Source organism: Oncorhynchus mykiss, chromosome 5 (assembly GCF_057628025.1).
Source record: "Oncorhynchus mykiss isolate SJ-2025 chromosome 5, ASM5762802v1, whole genome shotgun sequence".
In the NCBI taxonomy this organism is placed as follows: domain Eukaryota; kingdom Metazoa; phylum Chordata; class Actinopteri; order Salmoniformes; family Salmonidae; genus Oncorhynchus; species Oncorhynchus mykiss.
This window is the reverse complement of record NC_143026.1, coordinates 22,332,501-22,345,910: the sequence shown is the minus strand read 5'-3', so window position 1 is coordinate 22,345,910 and position 13,410 is coordinate 22,332,501. Positions and strand designations below refer to the sequence as shown.

Below are 13,410 nucleotides of genomic sequence, written 5' to 3'. Positions count from 1 at the left end.
GCCGTGGTCACCAGTACCTTGTCGATTGGGAGGGGTACGGTCCTGAGGAGAGGAGTTGGGTTCCCTCTCGGGACGTGCTGGACCGTGCGCTGATCGAGGATTTCCTCCGTTGCCGCCAGGTTTCCTCCTCGAGTGCGCCAGGAGGCGCTCGGTGAGTGGGGGGGTACTGTCATGTTGTGTCTTGTCTCTGTCCTTTCCCTTCACCCTGTCTCCCTCTGCTGGTCGTTGTTATGTTACCTTTTCTCCCCCGCTTTCCCCCAGCTGTCCCTTGTCTCCTCTAACTACCCATTCACCCCGTTCCCCACCTGTTCCCTTTTTTCCCTCTGATTAGGTCCCTATATCTCTCTCTGTTTCTGCTCCTGTCCTTGTCGGATTCTTGTTTGTTTGTGTTTCATGCCTGAGCCAGACTATCGTCATGTTTGCTGTAACCTTGTCCTGTCCTGTCGGAATCTGCCGGTCTATCTGAGCCTACCTATGTGTGGTTATTAAAGAAGCTCTGTTTAAGTTAGTTCGCTTTTGGGTCCTCATTCACTCACCATAACAGGTATCTTTACTTTTACTCACGTATGACAATTGGGTACTTTTTCCACCACTGCAAGTGCATAGGGCGAGGTTACAAGATTCTGCTGTGGTGAGAGAGACAAATGTTCAGGTGAGTTCGGGGGGGAAACAATATTTGTCTACAAAACAAGGAACATTTCAGTATTGTGAAAAGATTAGCCTACAATAAGCTCAAGTTTAATTTAGAATGCTTCAGCTTTTTTTTAGCTTTATTTTTTAAACAATAGAACCCCATATCCTGGGTAAATTGGCCCTAGGAAATAAAAATGTGTTGCTTTTAACAATTTCGGTCACGTTTCATTTGAAAGTTTCAATCGTGTAGGCTTCCTCGGCATACACATCACAGACAAACTGAAATGGTCCACCCACACAGACAGTGTGGTGAAGAAGGCGCAACAGTGCCTCTTCAACCTCAGGAGGCTGAAGAAATTTGGCTTGTCACCTAAAACCCTCACAAACTTTTACAGATGCACAATTGAGAGCATCCTGTCGGGCTGTATCACCACCTGGTACGGCAACTGCACCGCCATCAACCGCAAGGCTCTCCAGAGGGTGGTGCGGACTGCTACCTGGCTTCTTCACGCATTGCACCGACAGAAACAAACATCTCTCTGGTAAGAAGAAGGGGGGGGGGGGGGTGTATGCCTTATGATTAACGAGACGTGGTGTGATCATAACAACATACAGGAACTCAAGTCCTTTTGTTCACCTGACCTAGAATTCCTTACAATCAAATGCCGACCGCATTATCTACCAAGAGAATTCTCTTCGATCATAATCACAGTCGTGTATATCCCGCCCCAAACAGACACATTTACAGCCCTGAATGAACTTCATTTGACTCTATGTAAACTGGAAACCACATATCCTGAGGCTGCATTTATAGTAGCTGGGGATTTTTTAACGTGGCTAATCTGAAAACAAGGCTCCCTAAATTTTATCAGCATATTAAATGCGCGACCGGGGCTGGCAAAACTCTAGATCATTGTTACTCTAATTTCCGCGACGCATATAAATCCCTCCCCCGCCCTCCTTTCAGAAAATCTGACCATGACTCTATTTTGTTGCTCCCAGCCTATAGACAGAAACTAAAACAGGAAGCGCCCGTTCTCAGGTCTGTTCAACGCTAGTCAGACCAATCGGATTCCACGCTTCAAGATTGCTTCGATCACGTGGACTGGGATATGTTCCGCATACCGTCGGACAATAACATTGATGAATACGCTGATTCGGTGAGCGAGTTTATTAGCAAGTGCATCGGTGATGTACAGCGCCTATTAAAACAATCCCTAACCAGAAACCGTGGATTGATGGCAGCATTCACGCAAAACTGAAAGTGCAAACCACTGCTTTTAGTCAGGGCAAGGTGACCAGAAACATGACAGAATACAAACAGTGTAGCTATTCCCTCCGCAAGGCAATCAAACAAGCTAAGCGTCAGTATAGAGACAAAGTAGAGTCGCAATTCAATGGCTCAGACATGAGAGGTATGTGGCAGGGTCTACAGTCAATCACGGACTACAAAAGGAAAACCTACCCGCGGACCACGATGTCTTGCTCTCAGACAAACTAAACAACTTCTTTGCTCGCTTTGAGGACAACACAGTGCCACTGACACGGCCCGCTACCAAAACCTGCGGGCTCTCCTTCACTGCAGCCGACGCGAGGAAAACATTTAAACGTGTTAACCCTCGCAAGGCTGCCGGCCCAGACGGCATTCCCAGCCGCGTCCTCAGAGCATGCGCAGACCAGCTGGCTGGTGTGTTTACGGACATATTCAATCAATCCTTATCTCAGTCTGCTGTTCCCACATGCTTCAAGAGGGCCACCATTGTTCCTGTTCCCAAGAAAGTTAAGGTAACTGAGCTAAATGACTATGCTTTGAGAGACTAGTCAAGGACCATATCACCTCCACCCTACCTGACACCCTAGACCCACTCCAATTTGCTTACCGCCATAATAGGTCCACAGACAACGCAATCGCAATCACACTGCACACTGCCCTAACCCATCTGGACAAGAGGAATACCTATGTAAGAATACTGTTCATCGACTACAGCTCAGCATTTAACACCATAGTACCCTCAAAACCCGTCAATAAGCTCGAGACCCTGGGTCTCGACCCCGCCCTGTGCAACTGGGTCCTGGACTTCCTGACGGGCCGCCCTCAGGTGGTGAGGGTGAGGGTCTCTCTCAACTCAGTTGCCGGAGAGGAAGGAAATCACTCAGGGATTTCACCACGAGGCCAATGGTGACTTAAAAACAGTTAGTTTAAACTGTAACTGTGATAGGAGAAAACTGAGGAAAAAAAACATTGTAGTTACTCCACAATACTGGATTACAATACTAACCTAATTGACAGATTGAAAGCAAGGAAGCCTGTACAGAATAAAAATATTCCAAAACATGCATCCTTTTTGCAACAAGGCACTAAAGTAATACTGCAAGAAATGTGGCAAAGAAATTCACTTTTTTGACCTGAATACAAAGTGTTATGTTTAGGGTAAATCCAATACAACACATTACTGAGTACCATATTTTCAAGCATAGTGGTGGCTGCATCATGTTATGGGTATGCTTGTAATTGTTAAGGACTGGGGAGTTTTTCAGGATAAAACATACATGGAATGGAGCTACTGTAAGCACATCTACACTTGAGTACTTACGAAGGAGACAGTAAATGTTCCTGAGAGGCCGAGTTACAGTTTAGTCTAAAATTTACTTGAAAATCTATGGCAAGACCTGAAATGGTTGTCTAGTATTGATCAAGCAATTTGACAGAGCTTGAATAATTTTCAAAGAATAATGGGCAAATGTTGCACAATCCAGGTGTGAAAATCTCTTAGAGACTTACCCAGAAGTACTCACAGCTGTAACTGCTGCCAAAAGTGCTTCTACAAAGTATTGACTTCTGTAAATGAAATATTTCTGTATTTAATTTTCAATAAATTAGCAATTTCTTTGAAAAACATGTTTTCACCTGGTCATTATGGGGCATTGTGTGCAAAAAATAATATATTTCATCCATTTTGAAGGCACTGTATGTGTGTTATCAGGGGGAAAGAGGTAATTTGTGAAGGTGGCGGAGTTTCCAAGATGACCTGTGTTACCGGGGCAACTTCTTTGGATCTGACACACACACACACACACACACACACACACACACACACACACACACACACACACACACACACACACACACACACACACACACACACACACACACACACACACACACACACACACACACACACACACACACACACACACACACACACACACACCTCTTCAGCCCATAATGAGTTAAATGATCTGATAAGGACCTCAGTGCTGTGACGTCTGAGAACGGAAATGATCCTGTTTTACCTTTCATTAACTTTCCCCTCATTCACTCTCACACTCATTCTCACACTCTTCCTCTCATTATTTCTCAAATTCTTCCTTTCACACACACTGTCACCTCTCCCTCCTTCTGGGTGTTTCTGCATGACACTGTGTTCTGTTAAGGTATTCAGAAATTTCATACAGGGTTTCAGGTTTTTATTTTGCTTAGATGTTATGACTAAATGTTGTGAAACTGTACACTATTCCTGTACCCATTCAGAACATATCAACACAAACAAATCTCTAGAATATACTTTGTTTTGTAGAACACTGTCATGAAGAGCATGTGAAAATAACAGCTGATTGTCTAATTACCTGGAGATTCTATAATCCTCAGCTCACCCTGGCAGAGACAGCCTGTGTATCTGATAAACCCACCTGGTACACTTGGTAAACCTAGTACACCTGGTAAAAGCACCTACACCTAGGCAAGTTCGCATTCAAATGACTTTTAAAGCCTTGAGACAATTAATACATGGATTGTCTGGTGGAAAAAGCACCCAGTTGTCATACTTGAATAAAAGTAAAGAACCTTAATATAAAATGACTCAAGTAAAAGTGAAAGTCACCCAGTAAAATACTACTTGAGTAAAAGTCTTAAAGTATTTGGTTTGAAATATACTTAAGTTTCAAAAGTAAATATAATTGCGTAAATATACTTAAGTATCTAAATTAATTCCTTATATTAAGTAAACCAGAAGTCCCCATTTCTTTCATGGATAGCAAGGGGCACACTCCAACACTCAGACATCATTTACAAACTAAGCATGTGTTTAGTGAGTCCAGAGGATCATATGCAGTAGGGATGACTGGGAATGTTCTCTTGATAAGTGTTAATTAGACAATTTTGCTGTTCTGCTCAGCATTCAAAATGTAACGAGTACTTTTGTGTGTCAGGGAAAATGTATGAAATAAAAAGTACATTATTTGCTTTAGTAATGTAGTGAAGTAAAAGTAAAAGTAAAAATATAAATAGTAAAGTACAAATACCCCATAAAACTACTTAAGTAGTACATTCAATTATTTTGACTTAAGTACTTTACACCACTGTGGATTGCGTATGTGTGCCATTCAGAGGGTGAATGGGCAAGACAAAAGATTTAAGTGCCTTTGAACGGGGTATGGTAGTAGGTGCCAGGCGCACCGGTTTGTGTCAAGAGCTGCAATGCTGCTGGGTTTTTCAATGTTCAACAGTTTCCTGTGTCTATCAAGAATGGTCCAACACCATTCTAATGTTCCTAATGTTTGGTATACTCAGTGTGTGTTTTTAAGTCAGAACTCTAGATCCCAGCCAGACTCCTCATCTGGGGGCGGGTCCTCATTGTCATCAGGGAAACAGTCAAAGTTGCCAGTGTCCAGTGGACCCTTCACCTGGGAGAGAAGAGATAGTGCTGAGTGTGTGTGTGTGTGTGTGTGTGTGTGTGTGTGTGTGTGTGTGTGTGCTCACAGTAGGAGTGAAGGGAGGGGCCAGAGTTGCCTGTCGGAGTCCCTCCCAGTTAAAACCTTCAAACCACCTGGAGACAAACAGGAAGCAGTCACACCCAGAACCAAACAATCACACCTCTCCTTGTAGTATCAAGACGACCTGGGCTGTGTCCGAAATGGCACCCAATTCCCTATAAACTGCACTGCCTTTAACCAGAGACCTATGTGGCCAATAGGATTCCATTTCAAGTGAAGGTCTGAAAAGTCAATTACTGACTCTTAGGCATAGAACTGAGGCGAAATCATACCTGTTGCTTCAACTGCTCTAGTGAGAATCATGCCTAGATGGTAGCTAAAGAATTCAACTTTATATCAGAAAATATAGCTATTTCTATACCATGCAGTCCTATTGGTAGGTAGGAACAGTAGTCATCATCACCATGGTAATTCTTACTTGTGTTTTTGGATGTCCTTCACCCCGTTCTTCTGGTTCCCCACCCTCTCAGATGGGTTGTCCCTGTGCAACACACACACACACACACACACACACACACACACACACACACACACACACACACACACACACACACACATACACACACACACACTGCGCAAGCACCATTTGATGAAGTCTCTATGCTCGTGTGTATGCGTGTGTAACCTGTAGAGGAGTTTGATGAGGTTGGCAGCACTCTTGGAAATCTTCTTGGGGAACTCCACCATGTCGATTCCTCTCAGGATGATGTTATAGGTCTTCATAGGATCAGAACCAGAGAACGGAGGACTGGAGAAAGAGAGGGAGAGAGAGAGGGGCGGGGGGATGCCATAGAAACATCAGCTTAACATTTAGACTAATAATAAGACTAATACGATCTCATCTCTGACACACAGAGGTGGGTGTACCTGCCGCTGAGCAGTTCGTAGATGAGTATCCCCAGGGACCAGCAGTCAACCGAAACATCATGTCCCTTGTTCAGAATGATTTCCCTTGGCCAGGTACTCTGGAGTGCCACAGAATGTCCACGTCTTTTGACCAAGACCAACCTTCTTAGCAAAGCCAAAGTCGACCTGATACACACGCTTACGCAAACACGCACACGCATGCACGCACACACCATCTACATTGGGAGCATTTTCTGTTTCTATGTGTCTGCAAATTAAGAAAAACCACACTGCTGGTTTATTCAGAAACTGTATGTTGTGTCGGAGATGTTAACCGCAGGAAAAGGTGTGTGTGCGTGTACCAGTTTAGCATATCCTCTGTGGTCCAGTAGGATGTTTTCAGGTTTGAGGTCTCTGTAGATGATCCCTCTAACATGGAGGAAGGACAAGGCCTCTACAATACAGCCTGTATAAAATCTTGTTGTGCCATCATCAAATAAACCCCTGGAAGAATCCAGATGAATTTATTTGAATAGTCCCCTATCATAGATGATCTATGGATGATCAAACTATCAACAAACTATAAAATGCATGTCTAGTGATATGCAACAAGTTACTAGGATTATGGCTAAGGTTAGAGCTAGGGTTATGTTTCACGCTAGGGTTATGCTTACAGCTAGGGTTATGTTTCACGCTAGGGCTATGCTTAGAGCTAGGGTTATGTTTAGAGCTAGGGTTAAGGTAGGAGCTAGGGTTATGTTTCACGCTAGGGCTATGCTTAGAGCTAGGGTTATGTTTAGAGCTAGGGTTAAGGTAGGAGCTAGGGTTATGTTTAGAGCTAAGGTTATGTTTCATGCTAGGGTTATGCTTAGAGCTAGGGCTATGCTTAGAGCTAGGGTTATGTTTAGAGCTAGGGTTAAGGTAGGAGCTAGGGTTATGTTTAGAGCTAAGGTTATGTTTCATGCTAGGGTTATGCTTAGAGCTAGGGTTATGCTTAGAGCTAGGGTTATGGTTAGAGCTAGGGTTAGAGCTAGGGTTATGTTTAGAGCTAGGGTTATGTTTAGAGCTAGGGTTAAGGTAGGAGCTAGGGTTATGGTTAGAGCTAGGGTTATGGTTAGAGCTAGGGTTAGGGTTATGGCTAGGGTGAAGGTTAGAGCTAGGGTTAGGGTTAGAGCTAGGGTTAGAGCTAGGGTTAGGGTTAGAGCTAATGTTAAGGTTAGAGCTAATGTTACGGTTAGAGCTAGGGTTATGTTTAGAGCTAGGGTTAGAGCTAGGGTTATGTTTAGAGCTAGGGTTAGAGCTAGGGTTAGGGTTAGAGCTAGGGTTAGAGCTAGGATTAAGGTTCGAGCTAGGGTTAGGGTTAGAGCTAGGGTTAAGGTTAGAGTTAGGGTTAAGGTTAGCGCTAATGTTACGGTTAGAGCTAGAGTTAGGGTTAGTTTGTTTGGTGGAGCAAACAAAGAGACACGGAGGAAGGCCGGAGAGAGAAGCTATGAGCAGCAGACCAAGACGCGACTGTGGGCTTTGTTGTAAACAGAATATCGTGCGGCTAGACCGACATTTAAAGGCTGTACATGGACTTAAGTTTGGTACTATGGAGTGGACGAACGCTATGCAATTTAGCCGGTTTTCGAGTGAGAGACAGCAGCCCGAATCGGGGCAGTATATGCAGCCTGACAACGGTGTTGAACCGCGGCCGGAGGACCCTGTGATTTTGGAGTGTTTTGAAAGTGAGTTGTCCGTGGAGCAGCAGCCTGTGGACGAGGGTGATCAGACGGCAGGTGCGTCGGCGGCGGCGGTGCAGCCAGTCAGTCAGGTCGGTAGTGAACTGTGCTCGGATCCGAGGGAGCAAGGCTGTGACGTGGCGACTTCCACGGAGAGCGAGAGTGATGAGGACGGCGGCGGCGTACCGTCCCGAATGGAGGTTTGGAGTAATGTAATTTTGACTCAATATGAACAATATATTACGGGTAGACACCCTTCAGTTAAACGAATTGACAATAGTCGCACCAGTATATCCCGAGTACGGGAATTCCTCCGCATTATGTCAGAGGGCAAGGCCGATGAAGGACTGTGTTTTCTGGATAACTACAGACGTGTGTATGAGTGGTATGGTCAATGTGATGACCGTGGTTTGGCACCATCCACGTTAAAAATGTACCGGGCCGATATTCGAGGTTTCCTGAATTATCTCATTCAGTTCCGGCCAAATGGTATGCAAGCTAAGGTCGTTGGAATTCGAAAGATGTTACTCTGCTTGGCGAAGATGGACAGGGACTCACGGCAGAGCCAGGCAACTCATAGGGCAAAATTCCGCCAACGCTGCAGGGACGAGGTGCTCAGCGCTGCGGAGTTAAAACGCTTTGTTGAGCTAAGCAATCAAGCCATTCCTTCAGTTCTCAGTAGGCTGGAGGTCCGTGCCACCTGCTCTGACAGGCGTAGGTTTGCAGCTCTCATGTCCAGCCGGTTGGCCATATTTAATGGCACTCGACGATCCCCAGTCACCATGTTTAGTGAGAGTGATTTCAATGAAGTAACCCCGGAAGGTGGGGGTTATCAGATGTGTGTAGCTAGCCACAAAACAAACTATAGCTTTGGGGAGTGCAGAATTGTTCTATGTCAGGAGGAATACACTTGGCTTAAACGATTCCATCAAATCAGGCCTCATCTGAGTGGAATGACCTCAGAAATAGAACTCTTCTTTTTCACATCCTGCGGTCAACCTTACGGTAATCTGTGTGAGTTTGTGGGGCAAATCTTTGCAGAGTTTGGTATTGGAAGTAAAGTGACCTTCGGTACAATTCGACGCAGTGTTGCCACATTGAACTTTAACCAAGGCTCGGATACAGACCGAGGAACTGTGGCTGACCATATGTGTCACTCTCTGGAAACGCAGGCACGCCACTACCGGTACCACAATTTGCCCAAAAATGCCAGCCGGGCCCGGGCACTGATTGAGGGACAAATCAATAAATGATTAACTGATTAATTAAAGCATATTTGTTTGAAATTCACCCTTGTATTTGTGTCATTTATGCATTAAAATGATTAAAAATGTGTTTCAAAATACATTTACCTGGACTCCCAATATGAAGCCCCAGTACTTTAAAAAATTCACTGGAGTGCGCCAAAGCTACAATATATATGGAGGATTCTAAAATCCATTTACCTTTGGCGCCCTCCGGTGAATTTTCCCCAGTAGTGGGGCTCCATAGTGGGATTTAATATTAGAATGACCGGTAAAAGTATTTAAAACAGTTTTATAATTTTTGGGTGACCAGGTGCACACGGGTCTTTTGGGTGACCAGGTGCACACGGGTCTTTTGGGTGACCAGGTGCACATGGGATTAATAGCAATCTGCATCCATCACAATTTCTTAAAGTGCCCATAAAGCACCAAGGACGGCCCCGACCGAGACAGGGCCGTAGTAGGGTACTCCCCTGGCGGGCTATAGCAATAGAATGACGGGTAAAAATATTTAAAACCGTTTTATAATTTTTGGGTGACCAGGTGCACATGGGCCGTTTGGGTGACCAGGTGCACATGTGATTAATAGCAATCTGCATCCATCGCAATTTCTTAAAGTGCCCATAAAGCACCAAGGACGGCCCCGACCGAGACAGGGCCGTAGTGGGGCACTCCCCTAGCGGGCTATATCAATAGAATGACGGGTAAAAATATTTAAAACAGTTTTATAATTTTTGGGTGACCAGGTGCACACGGGTCTTTTGGGTGACCAGGTGCACACGGGTCTTTTGGGTGACCAGGTGCACACGGGTCTTTTGGGTGACCAGGTGCACACGGGTCTTTTGGGTGACCAGGTGCACACGGGTCTTTTGGGTGACCAGGTGCACACGGGTCTTTTGGGTGACCAGGTGCACACGGGTCTTTTGGGTGACCAGGTGCACACGGGTCTTTTGGGTGACCAGGTGCACACGGGTCTTTTGGGTGACCAGGTGCACACGGGTCTTTTGGGTGACCAGGTGCACACGGTTCTTTTGGGTGACCAGGTGCACGCCGGCCTTTGGGTGACCAGGTGCACGCCGGCCTTTGGGTGACCAGGTGCACATGGTCCTTTTGGGTGACCAGGTGCACACGGTCCTTTTGGGTGACCAGGTGCACGCCGGCCTTTGGGTGACCAGGTGCACACGGTCCTTTTGGGTGACCAGGTGCACATGGTCCTTTGGGTGACCAGGTGCACGCCGGCCTTTGGGTGACCAGGTGCACATGGTCCTTTTGGGTGACCAGGTGCACGCCGGCCTTTGGGTGACCAGGTGCACACGGTCCTTTTGGGTGACCAGGTGCACATGGTCCTTTGGGTGACCAGGTGCACGCCGGCCTTTGGGTGACCAGGTGCACATGGTCCTTTTGGGTGACCAGGTGCACGCCGGCCTTTGGGTGACCAGGTGCACGCCGGCCTTTGGGTGACCAGGTGCACACGGTTCTTTTGGGTGACCAGGTGCACGCCGGCCTTTGGGTGACCAGGTGCACACGGTTCTTTTGGGTGACCAGGTGCACGCCGGCCTTTGGGTGACCAGGTGCACGCCGGCCTTTGGGTGACCAGGTGCACACGGTTCTTTTGGGTGACCAGGTGCACGCCGGCCTTTGGGTGACCAGGTGCACGCCGGCCTTTGGGTGACCAGGTGCACACGGTCCTTTTGGGTGACCAGGTGCACATGGTCCTTTGGGTGACCAGGTGCACGCCGGTCCTTTTGGGTGACCAGGTGCACAAGTTCCATTTGGGTGACCAGGTGCACGCGGTTCATAACAGCGCGGTTATCTGCTTTAATGTCCGAGGAGGGGTGCTTAAGTGTGGGTGCCCTGGTTCACCTGGTATGCGAGGTTGTGGAGGTGGGGGGGGTCCCCTGCTGGTATCATCCCCGAAATAGAGGGGTGATACCCGGGTGGTGAGTAAGGGCCTACAAGCCTGGAGGTCAATAGCTCCAGGGGGTAAGCTCTACTGTCATGTCCGTAAATAGAGTGGTGTTACCCGGGTTTTGAACCATATTTTAATTTTTGGGTTACCAGATGCACGTTTTCAATCACCAGTTGCACGGAGGATTAATAGCAATCTGCATCCATCGCAATTTCTTAAAGTGTCCATAAAGCACCAAGGACGGCCCCGACCGAGACAGGGCCGTAGTGGGGCACTCCCCTAGCGGGCTATATCAATAGAATGACCGGTAAAATGATTTAAAACAGTTTTATAATTTTTGGGTTACCAGATGCACGTTTTCAATCACCAGTTGCACGGAGGATTAATAGCAATCTGCATCCATCGTGATTTCTTAAAGTGTCTAAAAAGCACTCAAGGACGGCCCTGACAGAGAGAGGGCCGTAGTGGGGCACTCCCCTAGCGGGCTATATCAATAGAATGACGGGTAAAAGTATTTAAAACCGTTTTATAATTTTTGGGTTACCAGATGCACGTTTTCAATCACCAGGTGCACGGAGGAAAATGAGCATTTGCATCCATAGTCATGTTTTAAACCGTCCATAAAGCACCCAGGGCCGGCCCCGGCAGAGAGAGAAAGAGATGGTGAAAAAAAAAAAAAATCATCATCAGACCTTCCATAAATAATTCGGACCGGCCCCCATTGCTAAAGGTCCGTAGTAGGGTGCGCCATAAGCGGACATGAATATATGGAACACCGCTAACCGCATAGAGAACCGTGTTTTGGGTGACCAGGTGCACGTTTTCAATCACCAGTTGCACGTTTTCAATCACCAGTTGCACGGAGGATTAATAGCAATCTGCATCCATCGCGATTTCTTAAAGTGTCTATAAAGCACTCAGGACGGCCCCGACTGAGACAGGGCCTTAGTGGGGTGCTCCCATAGCGGGGAACAATGAGAGGGGTGCCTTTAAATTCATTTTGAACCATATTTGAAATTTTGGGTTACCAGATGCACGTTTTCAATCACCAGTTGCACGGAGGATTAATAGCAATCTGCATCCATCGTGATTTCTTAAACTGTCTAAAAAGCACCCAAGGACGGCCCTGACAGAGAGAGGGCCGTAGTGGGGCACTCCCCTAGCGGGCTATATCAATAGAATGACGGGTAAAAGTATTTAAAACCGTTTTATAATTTTTGGGTTACCAGATGCACGTTTTCAATCACCAGGTGCACGGAGGAAAATGAGCATTTGCATCCATAGTCATGTTTTAAACCGTCCATAAAGCACTCAGGGCCGGCCCCGGCAGAGAGAGAAAAAGAGGGGAAAAGTGTTGAAAAAAAAAAAAAAATCCTACCTTCCATAAATAATTGGGACCGGCCCCCATTGCTAAAGGTCCGTAGTAGGGTGCGCCATAACCGGACATGAATATATGGAACACCGCTAACCGCATAGAGAACCGTGTTTTGGGTGACCAGGTGCACGTTTTCAATCACCAGTTGCACGGAGAGAGAAAAAAGTAATCATACCTTCCATAAATAATTGGGACCGGCCCCCATTGAAAAGGTCCGTAGTAGGGTGCGCCATAACCGGACATGAATATATGGAACACCGCTAACCGCATAGAGAACCGTGTTTTGGGTGACCAGGTGCACGTTTTCAATCACCAGTTGCACGGAGAGAGAAAAAAGTAATCATACCTTCCATAAATAATTCAGGCCGGCCCCCATTGCTAAAGGTCCGTAGTAGGGTGCATCATTATCGGACATGTATATCTGTAACACCGCTAACCGCATAGAGAACCGTGTTTTGGGTGACCAGGTGCACGTTTTCAATCACCAGTTGCACGTTTTCAATCACCAGGTGCACGGCTGTGAAAAGTGGGACTCTGTCATTTTTTCGACCAATTTCTGTAATTTTCAAAAAATGATTAAAAATACTTCCCGAAGGGCTAGAGGTCCCAAATTTCGTCTCATACCCTCTCTCGTGATGGGCAACAATTACATAATGTAAAAAAAAATTCGCATAAACAGGAACCTATGCATCCTGTGACATTCACTTTTTTCCCAAAACTTGAAACACGATTTCCTATTAAAATGTTTTATACAAAAACGTTTTTAATTGAATGTAAATGCTCGTCTATTTATGCACTTTCGTGCAAAAAAAACCCCATCCAGATCGGATGTGTACTTTTTGATTTATCACGTTTTTGTTGAATTTGACCCCCGATGGTGGGGCGCACAGAAACCCTGTGAGGTTCAGG

The 13,410-nt window shown here is 46.2% G+C and overlaps 1 long non-coding RNA gene and 1 pseudogene across 1 annotated transcript in view; one reads left to right on the top strand and one right to left on the bottom strand.

Annotated features, from left to right (window-relative positions):
- Nucleotides 1-1,127, top strand: part of LOC149983201 (uncharacterized) — a 192,424-nt gene extending 191,297 nt beyond the window's left edge. The window contains exon 3 of the long non-coding RNA XR_016495927.1: nt 1,029-1,127. This is a non-coding gene — a long non-coding RNA (uncharacterized LOC149983201). The remainder of the gene's footprint in view (nt 1-1,028) is intronic.
- Nucleotides 1,128-4,543: 3,416 nt separating this feature from the next.
- Nucleotides 4,544-13,410, bottom strand: part of LOC110522824 (cGMP-dependent protein kinase 1-like) — a 28,805-nt pseudogene continuing 19,938 nt past the window's right edge.